The sequence below is a fragment of the Humulus lupulus genome, chromosome 6, assembly GCF_963169125.1.
Source record: "Humulus lupulus chromosome 6, drHumLupu1.1, whole genome shotgun sequence".
NCBI lineage: Eukaryota > Viridiplantae > Streptophyta > Magnoliopsida > Rosales > Cannabaceae > Humulus > Humulus lupulus.
This window is the reverse complement of record NC_084798.1, coordinates 162,017,068-162,030,391: the sequence shown is the minus strand read 5'-3', so window position 1 is coordinate 162,030,391 and position 13,324 is coordinate 162,017,068.

The following is a 13,324-nucleotide window of genomic DNA, read 5'->3' as shown; positions in this document are numbered from 1 at the left end:
TACATAATAATGTGGTCTCACTCATAAAGCATATATAATACAAATATACCATCAACAGGTCAAAAATTACGAAAATGCCATTTTAACAGAATCAGACATATAAGCACATTTAAGACACCTAAACATGCATAAGCTGTCATATCATAATATAACCCATATAATCGCACATGTATAATCACACTTAACACATAAAAATCCAATTATGCCCTTTTGACACACACAATCAAGGCACTAAGCCTTATTAGTGAATTTGGGACGTTACACTGCAAATGGCCAAGGGCTTTGCATCTGCTTCAGCTCATTTGGGGTTGCTCGAGGTATTTTTGAAAATCATTGGCACTTGTCGCATTTCTTCACAAATTTTGTTGCATCCTCATTCATTGTAGGCCAAAAGTACCCTTGTCGTAGAAACTTCTTTGATAAACTCTGCCCCCCGGTGTGGTCTCCGCAAAACCCTTCGTGTACTTCTCGTAATAGTTCCTTAGATTTTTCTTTGGGAATACATCATAGCAAGGGCATAGAATTTCCTCTTCGATACAAAATTCCACCCACTATAATAAATCGGGCGGACTACCTTTGTAGTTTCTTCGATTCATTCCTTTTTGTTGGCAATATTCCCTGGTCGAGGTATTGGATAATGGGAGTCATCCAAGTATCAGTTGTATGTATAACTAGGGTGGAATCATTTTCTTGTATGATGAGGTTGATAGATGTTCTATCGGTACTATGTTTAGCATATTTGCTTCATTCTTTCCAATGACGACGTGTAAAGTATATCTATTGAGCTTCATGTGTCCATCAACACTCTCTTCACCATCATGTTGGCGATTTGGACATCTATGACCAGAAGATCTGTGTGGGGAAACCAAACGTGTTGTACATCAAGCTCAGAGAAAGTTATACAGTCTTCCCTTATTCAAACTTTTTTGGGAGTTCGCTCCTCGGTGGTTAGCATTTCAATATCTTGCTCATGACGTAGGGTCCTGGAATACCTCTCTCTTTCCATACCACTATCACCAGCTAAGTGTGGTCCGCCAAAAATGGTGAGCAAAGTGCCTGCGAGGGGGGTTGGCTGTAGGGGAGGCGAGCGTTGACGTACACGTGCTTGCTTGTTGCCTCCATTAGCTCCTTGTTTGGGACTATCCCCTGCTCGTATATTTCTCCTCATATGTCCTTCCCATATCAGAAACTCAATCTCATCTTTCAGCTAATTGCATTCATTTGTATCATGGCCATAATCATTATCAAAGCAACAAAACTTTGTTGTATCTCTTTTTGGAATGTCTTTCCTGATGGGGGTTGGTTGCCTAAAAGGTATGGTGGTGTGGTTGGCCTGGTACACTTCTGCTCGGCTGTCGACCAGGGTCGTATAATTGCTGACCCTTGGTTCATATCTATTATGTTTAGGGTGTTTATTATCAGACGTAGACAGATCAGTGCTTGCCCGTTTTCCACCATTTTCGTTATTGTTCTTACCACCTTTGTTGGACTTACTAGGGCCGCCAAAAACTTTGGCTGGCTCTTCTTTTTTGTTCTGATCAGTTTGGAGTTTTTCCTTCATTGGCGATAGCCTCCTCTAACTTAATGTGCTTATCTGCTCAGTCCAAAAACTCTTGAGAGGTTTTAACTCCACTTTTCGTAAACTACTCCATAATGGGGATTGGAAATGTACCCCAGCTGTAATGGCCATCATTTTTCCTTTATCTCCCACTGTTTTGGAGCACGTAGCCACTCTCATGAACCTCTGAATATACTCTTTAGGAGGCTCTCCTTCTTTCTGTCTTATATCTACCAGTTGATCTGCTTCGGTTGGATGTATGCGACCAACATAAAATTGTCTGTAAAACTCCTTGACGAACATTTCCCATGAATTTGTACTAGCCGGTGGAAATTTAAAATACCACTCCTGAGCAGCATAAGACAGAGTGGCCAGGAAAATCCTGCACCAAGCATCTTCGGACACCTTATGAATATCCATTTGTATCTCAAATTTGTTCACGTGAGATACTGGGTCTTATTTTCCAGTATAAATGAAAGGAGTGTCTTTCCTTCGATCATAGTCTATATGAGAAGTTGTGTTGTCGACCAGTTGTTGAATTGCTTGGTTCAAAGCATCTATTTGGGCCTGGACAGCAGTTGGTATTGCAGGGGTAGGAGTAGCCACAATAGGGATATGTTCATCATACTTTTCCCTTCAATTGGTCAGTATTTCCGTCAGATCTTCATTTCTTCATCTTTGCTTTGATGCTCCTAGTTGATCAAAGACATTAGGCTACCTTGGTCGTCGCCCTGCATTCTGAATTTTTGGTCGATGATTATTTGGTGGAGGAGGTGGAGGGTCCTGCCGCTTGAATTTTTATTCCTCAAGTCGGCCAGCGTTTCTTCTTGAATTGTTGTTGTATTCGGAGTCCCCTTCGTTGTAATCATACCCATCTCTAAACTGCGACCTGTGAGTGTGCAACCTGTTGTACGCACTATCACCTTCTCTTCGTCCAAAATCGTCTCGATAAATCGAAGGAGGTTTATGAGGTCTGCATTGGTCACTAAGTCCTATGGCATTATTTTGTCGTGGGGATCTCTGACCTTCTATTTCCTGAGGGAACATTTCCTAGTCCTCTTTCAAGTATGACTTGCTTGTTAGTTACAGGACGTCTTAGGCTTCGGGGACGCTGCTCGTCCCTATTCTGTCAAGGGGGTTGCTTGCTGACTTGACTATACCGAGGAGGTTGACATTGCTCAGTATATCTACCAGAATTCTGGGGTTGTTTTTCATGTTGAGCAGCCTGGTGTTGTTGTGGATGTTGAGGATTTTGTGATGGTTCAAGTTGAGGGTTCTGTGCAAGTCGAACTCCTTGTGCTAACTATATAGCCGCCTCCAAGGCCACAGTTGCATCCCTCTGACACCGATCCATCTCGGCTTGCCTATCATTGAGCTCTTACCTTTGTCTGTCAATTTCCATTAGTTGCATGATCATAATCTCAACAACGCTCTCCTGGGTAGCCTTCAGTGTGGCTAACTCATCTTGCAGCATTCTCATGGCTACTCGCGGGGTTTCAACATCTAATTTTTGTCTTTCTTCCTCGAGTTCTACTTGAGGCTCTTCTTCAGTCACTCCCGAGGGAGGAGGTGGGTTATGAGGATTTTTAGACAATTGACCAGCCTACTGACCCTACGTTTTCCTAGTAGATTTATCCATTTTTCTTTTTCTTCTTCTTGAGTTCAACTCTCAATGAAAGCACCAAAATGTTGACTAGAGATTTGGTCAACGACACTGAGTCAAAATAACGATATAAAGTAAGAACTGAACTTAAGAATAACAAACAACACACAGATTTATAGTGGTTCGGCACTGCTGATTGGTAATGACCTACGTCCACTTAGCATTCTTATTTATGTAGATTCTCAAAACATGCAATCAAATTACTAGAGTTAACCAAGTTTCACAAGCTAAGAGAGAAGATAAAAGAGTGTGTATAATAGTACTAGATTCTTAGAATTCTCTGAAAGTAACGAATTACCATGTAAAAAAATAATGAATCATTAAGTCCTCTATTTATAGACTCAAAGATGCACATAGATGGGCATGGGTCTTGCGTAACTTGCGCAACAAGTAATAATAAAATAATATGTAGATAATACATTTTATATTTGAAATAACATATATCTCACAAATATATATACATTTAACTAAATTTGAGCTTTAACTGTGTTCCATCGAGCAGCTCTGGTCGCATGTCTTTTGTCAACTTCTTTTCCTGCTGTTCTGCATAAATTCTGAATGTGTTTGATAGCATGTTTTCTTCTCCTGTCTGGTCGTGAGTCACCAATCCTCTATAAATATATTGTCATGTGTCTTTCACATGTTTTGTGTTTGTGCCACGTCATCATGCTGATTTTTAGGGATACAATTTGAATTTATGTTAATATAATTAATAAATATTTATTTTTAATTAGTTTTAAATGTATATTCCATTAAATATTTAAAACATTCTATTAAAGTTAATAAAACAAATCGTTAAAACAAAGAATTTTTGTTATCTACGCACTTTTTTTTATATATAGAAGAGATATAATTAATTAGAACAATATCATGCTAACTATGATATTATGATAGTTACGATTGTCTGCGGTTCTGATACACTTAAATTAAACTTCCCCAATTGGTCAGACCACCAAGCTCATAAGTCTAGTCCCATATGGTGAAGTATAATTTTAAAAAGAAAAAAAATATTCATTACAATTTCAATGTTGAATGTTTCTTTTTTCCATTTTGAAGTTTTCAGATTCTGCAGCATTTCAAGCCTTCAAGCCTTGACTAAATAGTCTATAGTATCATGGCCGGCTTAGCCTCATCCACTTGATAAATTAGGCAAAACTCTAAAGTCTCAAATTTTTTGATTTACTTTATATATAATAAAAAAAATTAATAAAATTTATCCCTTAGAAATAAGGCCTCAAATATTAATATACTTAAAATCTTCAGAAAATATTAAGGGTATAGTATGGTATGGTGATATAGTGTAATGATCGACTTTTACTTGTGGGTCTGAAATATTACATCTTTAGTGGACTCTTGGAATATCCAACATAAAAATGTGGGTCGAATAGATCTTGAGTCTAGAAGACATAGACTCTCTTATATGTTCTAAACATTATGAAAACCAAAATTAAACCATTACATCAAGTAATTACTTGGCCAGAAAACATTATATGTGTAAGAAAATTTTAACAAAACCAAGACATTTGTTATTTACTCACTTGCCAAAGACCTTTCGAGAAGTTTTGTGGTCATATAAGATATCTTAAGTAACTGATTAGTTTAAAGAAAGCATTGTATACTTGCAGTGATATGCTCCTTTTATGATAGTTACATTAAGCTTTTTGTTTAGATTGGCTTTTAATTCTACTTTTTCAGGTACAAAAGTGCTAGCTTTAACATTTAACTGTAAAATTTTGTAAAGAACTTTCTTACAAAGTGAGAGGAATCTCTACAACTTTTCATTCAAATAAAAAGTATTTGAATTGTCCTTAATCTTTTTAAGTTATGTTTTATATATATCAAGTAACATTGGCAACAGTAGTGGCAGACTTATGTGCTTCAACCTTTCTAATGTGTCTCACTGTTATATATGTAAATTATATTATGAAAAACATATGAGTTGATGAAAGAAAATAATGGAACTTCATTAAAAAAAATAATGATATCGATCGAATCTTCTTGATTATTAATCACTTGAAAAAGTTTGAAATTATTGAAGTAGAAAATTACTCTTTACCAGTTTGTGATCTCCACATGTCAAGGCAAGTCAATAAACAATCATGCAAATTTGAACTATCCCAATAGCCAAATTTGATGATTATATGATTAGAGAGAGCCATGACAATGATGTAATGATGAGGGTTGAGATGATTATAATTATAGTATTTTTTACATAGATATTTTATACCACATTTCATTAGAACTTGACATTTTACTACATTAATTTAAAAAATATCTCAACTCAACAGATTCAATTTAAAATCTCATGTGCCTAGTCATCTTTTTGTCAAAACTTTAGTTTCCGAAAGAGACTATCTAAAGCATAAAAATGTTCCTAGAAATAAAAAATGAAAAGAAAAGAGAAAGATTCTTCAATTGATTTCTAAAACATGTGTTATTGTTTTAATAGCAAAGACTTGTGTGATTCCCTGTAAGTGTAAAGTATCTAAGAATATGTCGGCTGACAATGATGCCCCAGAATTTATTTATTTTTTGGAAAATTCAATTTCAATTTTAACAGTCCCACCTATATAAATATATATTAATCGATTGATTTGATTTGGTTGTATTTGTATATATATTGAGATAAGTTTACTCATATAATTATAAATAATAAAATCACAAATTTTAGCCCATTGTGTCCTCCCAATATATTTACTATAAGCATTGTTATGTGGTATCACGTACATGTAGTGCCAAATATTATTTGATAAGGAGTGTTCCAATTTAATATAAAGTCTCGTATATTTTTTTTAAATTAAAACATTTGGGAAGGTTGAGTTTATGTGCTTGACTAGGGTCCTAATTAAAAAAAATGTTAGGCATTTTAATCATTTTAAAATGATGTCACTTTTTATACTCTACCCAAAATACCCTTGACATTTTTTCCGAAACTTATCTCTTATTCTCTCTCTCACCTCACGGCACCACCAATACCACCACCCACAGCAGTGACGACACCACCAACACAGAAAAACCTTCATAACTTCGGCCCACCTTTTGTAAAGATAAACACAATACCCAAAGCAATATATATTTTGAGAAATCTTGGAGTAGAAATTTATGATTAAGTAATTATTTCTCAAATATAGTGATGTTTCTTTCATATTGCATTTTGAACAGAACTTGGAATGATTTTTGAGTTTTTTTTTTGCAATTTTTTTCAGATCTGAAACTCTGAAATCTACAGAAAATTGACCTTGCTCAATGGTTGCTCGATGTTAGCTCAATGGGGTCTTCAAAATCAAAATTTTCATGAAAAAAATTGGCGTTGCTCGATGGTAGTTTGATGATGCTCGATGCGATTCTTGCAAGAGATATAATTTTTCACTTAGGTGTCTGTTTGGGGTAATTTTTTTTATTTTGTGTATTTTTTCAGGATCTACACGTTTGAAATGTGTATATATAAATTTGGGAAATGTAAATCTTGAAAAAAAATGTAAAATTCAAAACATACCTCGTGTTAAAGATATGTTTTTGTATGTTTTCAAGTTTAAACTTTGAAAATGTGTATATGCACATCTCAAACATGTAGATCTCGAAAAAATATCCAAAATTTAAAAAATCACCGCAAACAAACACCCGAGTGAAAAATTATGTCTCTTGCAAGAATCGCATCGAACCACCATCGAGAGAAGTCGTTTTGTCATGAAAATCTTGATTTTGAAGGCCCCATCAAGCTGGCATTGAGCACCGTCGAGCAACCATCGAGCTGTGTATGATTTTTGAGTTATTTTTCAGATCTGAAACTCTGAAATCTATAGAAAATTGACTTTGCTCGATTGTGTTCTGGATAGTGCTCGATACCAGCTCTATGGGGCAATCAAGATTTTCATAAAAAAATTGACGTTGCTCGATGGTTCTCGATGAGATTCTTGTAAAAGACATAATTTTCCACTCAGGTGTCTGTTTGGGGTGATTTTTTTGAGATCTTTACGTTTTGGATGTGCATATACACATTTTCACAGTTTAGAACTTGAAAATATACCAAAACATGTCTTTAACATGATATATGTTTTGCATTTTGTATTGTTTTTTCAAGATTTACACTTCCCAAATGTGTATAGACACATTTCAAACGAATATTATTAAAAAAATACAACAAAAAAAACACCTCAAACGGACTCCCAAGTGAAAAATTATGTCTCTTGCAAGAATCGCATTGAGCACCATCAAACTACCATCGAGCAACGTCGATTTTTTCATGAAAATCTTGATTTTTAAGACCCCATCGAGTTGACATTGAGCATCATCGATCAATGTCGATTTTCTACAGATTTCAGAGTTTCAAATTTGAAAAAAAAAAACCCAAAAGGCATGCCCAAATATGTTCGAATGCAATATTTTAGTATCTTAAGTGATAAATAATTGTCATTACATTGAGTTCTCTTATATTTTACCTTACCCATAGATTTTTTTTAAAGAAAAAAAGAAAGAGTTGAGAAGAATGGGTTGAGGGAGAGAGAAATTGTAAAAATTATGCCAAAGGCATTTTAGGTATAGTAGCAACAATTGACATCATTTTAAAATGTTCAAAATCCCTAGCATTGTTTTTAATTAGAACCTCCTATTAAGCATAGAAACTTAAATTTCCCTTTGAGAATCGATATTAAACAGCATCAATTATTATATGTAGTCAAATGATGTTAGACACTATACAAATATAATATTAAAAAATTATCATGGTTTTGAGAAAATCAATTAACAACAAATAGAAGGTGACATGAAGTATATATATTTATATATAAATGGACATTTTTGTATTTTATGAAAATTCAAAAAGTGTAAAAAAGCACACAATTTTATAACTTTTAATTAAAAAAAAGGACGAGAAGAGATAAAAATAGATGATAATTGAACCACTAGTACTTATTATAAATATAAATATTTGAATGTACAGTGCGTATCTTCGCCTTCTTTTTTAATGTGGATTCGATTAGCCAATTGCCTAATTATCCATGTATAAGACAAAAAATATATATAGCCCCAAATTTACATTGCTTTTAAAAATCGAATCATAATTATAATATTCTAAATTCAATCATTATACTTTGCAATTATTAACAAGAGAAATTATTTCGTAACTCTGCCGTCAAAAGTGGCAAAGATTGATCCTAATTTCAAAGCAAATTAAATAATTTGTTTTAGGCAAGAAACTATAATGTCTTAAAAGCCAAAATTATACACTAGTTAAGCAAAACAAAAGACAAACAAACAATGGTTCTAACACGTGACAAGCTATAAATGGTTGCAAAATATAGAGATTTTTTTTTCTTGAAGAAACATGTAGAGATTTAAACTCTAGAAAAACACTACTATCATCTATTACATAGTACCAAAGAGTAAGCATAGTTAGTTTGAGAAAAAAACTTCTGTCTTAATAAAACTAAAGTTTTTGGTCAAATCTAAGTTAGCATTCACATTCACATAAAACCAAAACCATATTAAACTATTATGTAGGGATCACACAGTTATATTAATTATGGTGTCTAATAATATATGTGACAACCCTTGATGCTATCATTTTTTTTAAAAAAAAAAAAAAAATTTGTAAAATATATGTTACTATGCATATTTCTTCTATATAAAAAATATATAAATAATAGAAATCTATAGTTTTAATGGTTTGTTTTGTTGACTTTATCAAAATATTATAAATATTTAATGAAATTTATTTTAAAAAATAATTAAAAAATATATTTATTAATTATATTAATATAAATTTAAATATTATAAAATATCATTATTATTTTAATATTTAAGGTAAGACTATATACTAAGCAAAATATATTGTACGTGTCTAATACTGTTTAAATAAATCTCTCGGTACTAAATTTGATATGTCATACAAACATTGGTGCCGGTGCTCCCATAAAATCTTCAAAAGTTTCTTCCCAAAAAATAAAAATTAAGTGGCAGTTAAATTGATTCATGAAGATTTTTCTAAAGTGTGTCCACCTCAGAACTCATTATAGGTTATTGAGAAATTGCACGTGTCATGGTTTTAGTGAGTGCAGTGTCCAGTCTAACTACCTCTGTTGTTGGAGATCAACTTTGTTTTCACTCAAATGATAATGTATGTACGAACCAATGTTCACATTCCTCGTAGCCGTAGGCCACATGGGAATGATATTAACATTGGTTGGTTCATTTATGATATTAACATTGGTTGTTTTCTATTCAACTCATAATAAGTTTCACGAACAAAAGATGTTTTTATATAACGATGGTGCTAGAAGATAAAGATTAGCCTTAAGATAACTCAAAAGGATGGATTAGATCATTAAATAAAGTACAAATAGTAATTTTCTCCTCTCAACTATAGCCCTTGTAGAGTTTTACTCTAATTAAAAATTTCTCTAGAATTATAGCAACCATTACAAGCGTGTTTATTGGCCATAAGACACACACAGTTGCAATATGAAAGCCTATTTAGTTAATTGAAGTTAGCTGAAATCAAATTTATGATAGGTCTCCTACACATATGTGTACACTAGAAGAGGTAAGAGTAAGGTGAATGCCAAGTCAGGAGCTAAAAGGGGCTCTGCTTAGAATTAGTTAGGAGAGTATGAGTGAGGTGCATGGTACTATGATGCACCTCTCAGTAATAGAATAATTAGGACAGTAGCAGAGAGGAAAATGGTGTGAAGAGTTTGGTAAGTTGTAAACTTTTTTTGGAGAGAATTCAGGCTCTCGAATTTCCAATTAATTTCAATATAGACTTTTTCAATTCTTCTTTTGTTTCTACTTGGTTCTTGTTTGGTCTAACTCCTATCAATTTTTATCAGAGCCACTACGAACATACAAGGGGTTGAAGAAAGATTTTCAGATCCAAGAATTAGAAAAGTTTGAGTCTCATCAGTCGGAATTGCGCCGAGAGGTGACGGAGGTGAGCTCAAATCTTCAGCAATTTCCGAAGGAGCTCGATTTGCTCAAATCGGATGTGCATCGAATGCCAGAGTTGGAGAAAAAGATCGACTTCATGGTTGGGCACTTTGCGCAGTTAATTCAAGCGGCTGATCGTCCAGCTCTCGATGACACTACTGCCAGCAACGACCCCAGCGCCACGTTGTTGACGGAACTTGATCATCAACTCTGGTGGTATCATCGGAGGACCAGTCAATCCACCACAGCAAGTTCAATCTGATCCCTTTGGATTTGTTCATGCTTTTGGTTGTGATTATTATAATGCCCCAAATTTCCTAATAAGGTTTAGGACATTGATTAGGAGGCTGGGAGGGTCATAATTGATTTATTATGTTATTAAATGATTATATGCATGTTTAGGAGTATTAAATATGCATGTGAACCCATTTCTGATTAATTTGGTGATTTTCATATTTTGGCCATTTCGGGCATATTTGGCATATATGAGATATGTGTGTGATGTTTTATTATTATTTGGTTATGCCAGGGTTACTCAACACAAGACAATCCTAGGAGGTAAGCTAGTGGGAAAGTCACAACGAGATTTATTCTTGACTCGGAGTGAGTCAAGGGGTATTTAGAGCATTACCAGGTTATTGAGTAATGGGAACAAGAATTTGATGATAAATTAGGAGTTAGTAAGATCAGGGGAAATTCTGGAGGTTTTGACTATTTTGTCCCCAGGGGTGTTTTCGGGACCCCAAGCGTTAGGATTTGTTTGAGGCTACTTAAGCTTGAAGTAACCTTTAAAGGAATAAAAAGAACGTTCAGTACGTTCTCTCTCCCTCAAAGTTCCATTTTCGTCTCCCGATCACATTTTCGAAGGAAACTTGAGTTCTAGGACTTGGATTCAAGCGAGGATTGAGGCATAGCGATTCTAGGGAAGATTAGAAGCTTATTAGCCGGAGGATTTATTTGGAAAACAACTCAATCGGAGGTAATCCAAGTTTTAAGTTCTAAGATTTTAACGTTTTTAAGCTTGAATTGAATTTTTGTGTTTTAATGAGTTTTTGGGTGATTTGAAACTTGGGGTTTAATGGTTTTGGATGATTAAGATGTTTGAGAACTTTGATTTTATGATTTGGGGATGTTTGGATAGGTTGTTGGAAGGTTTTAAAATGGAAAAAACGAGAAAAATTGGTTGGTTCGTGGTTGGGCCGCGGCCCTGGCTTGTTGAAGCAAGTGGAGGTTGCTGATAAGCCTAAGGGCTGCGATGCTTGCCAGGAGGGCCGCAGCACTTGATGCCATTTTTGGCCAAATTGATGTTTTGAGCATGGGAACTTAACTCTAAGGGCCTGAGATCGATCCTACTACCTAGTTGAGTGGGATTCGATGTCCCGAAGGCTTGGGTTGGATTTGGAAGTATTTATTTACTCATTTTGATGAGGTTTTATATTATAGTTGTGACTAGGTTATCACTAGGGTCTTGGAATCAGGATCGTGCTTGTGGCTCATTTATTGGTAACCTGTGCTTGGACCAAAGGTAAGAAAACTGTACCCTGTGTATATATGACATGCATGGTTATTCTTGATGCATGTTGGATGGTTAAATGTGACATGCATGGTTATTGTTGAGGCATGCCAAGTGATTAAATGTGATGCATGTGATGCACGAGAAACATGTGATTAGGGCACGCTATGAATATTGATTATGAGATTGATCAGAGCTTGAGTCTCTGTAATTGTGCATGATTATAATTATGCTTTTGATTATTGAGTGAGCATGCCAAATGCCTTATATCTGAATATTCGACATATGATATATATTTGTTTGTATTACCTAAGTGAGGAAGCCCTGACTTATTAGTTAGGGATTGGCAATGGTGTCAATATCAACTGTGAAGTTGTGACTCATTAGTGAGGTTCGACAGTGGTATTGGGCACTGGTCACATGGGATTGACTTATAAGTCAAGTACGGCCTTAGAGTGTTTAACGCAAGCCGATAAAATATTAGATCTAATCGATATCTGCATTGAATGACTCAAATGAGCATTAATGCCGGACCGACCTCAAGGTCGATGAAAATTAAAAGCGCTTGTCTAGTCTAAGGGCTAGTTAGTTAGAGCCAGAGCCAGAAAGGCTAAGGTGACTTACATGTCACATGGCTAGGAGGGTATGGGACCTCCAGAGCGTGACTCATTAGTCACCTATATAGGGTATGACTCATTAGTCATCCACACCGAGATTGATTTATTCGTCATCTATACCAAGTGTGACTTATTAGTCACCAATACAGAGTGTGACTCATTAGTCACCTATACAGGGTATGACTCATTAGTCATCCACATAGAGATAGACTTATTAGTCATCTATATAGAGTGTGGCGTATAAGTCACCTATACAGAGTGTGACTCATTAGTCACCTAGACAGAGATGGACTCATTAGTCATCTACACAGGGTATGACTTATTTGTCATCTATACATAGTGTGACTCATTAGTCACCTATGCGGGGTGTGACTCATTAGTCACCCACTCTGAGATTGACTTACTAGTCATCTATTCAGGAAGCAGGTCCTCAAAGAATGACTCATTAGTCTTCTATTCAGATGCAGGACCCCATAATCATTTATTTGAACTTATTTGCATGCATGACAAAAGCTATTATTGCTAGGCATGCACAGTATGATTCGATGACATGTTATTACTGTTCATGAGCATGTTGAGTTTTCTTGCTGGGCTTCGGCTCACGGGTGCTATGTGGTGCAGGTAAAGGAAAAAGAAAACTAGACCATCCTTGAGTTGGAGAGCTTAGGTGATGACGTGTACATATGTGGCTGCTCGACCGCCACGGTCGAGGGTTGAAAAAGGAACTAGGGTTAAACCCTGTTTTGCCGCTTAGATCGGCCTGTTGTAAATATTTTCTTGTAATAGACCTTTAAATTATATTTTTGAGATCCCAATATATACAGTAAACGTTCTAATGAAACGTTATATCTTAACCAAAAATTTTAATTCCTAAACCGCTAATCATACTTAGTTACGTGATTTTGGCCAAATGACTCGATTAGCGAGTTTAGCACTGTTTACAAGGCACACCATAATGGTCCCTGGAGTTTAGGGCGTTACAATTATTGCCCCTTGCATGCATTTACAATTGTTCTCTGGGGAAAATCGAGATGGATGGATTTTTAGAG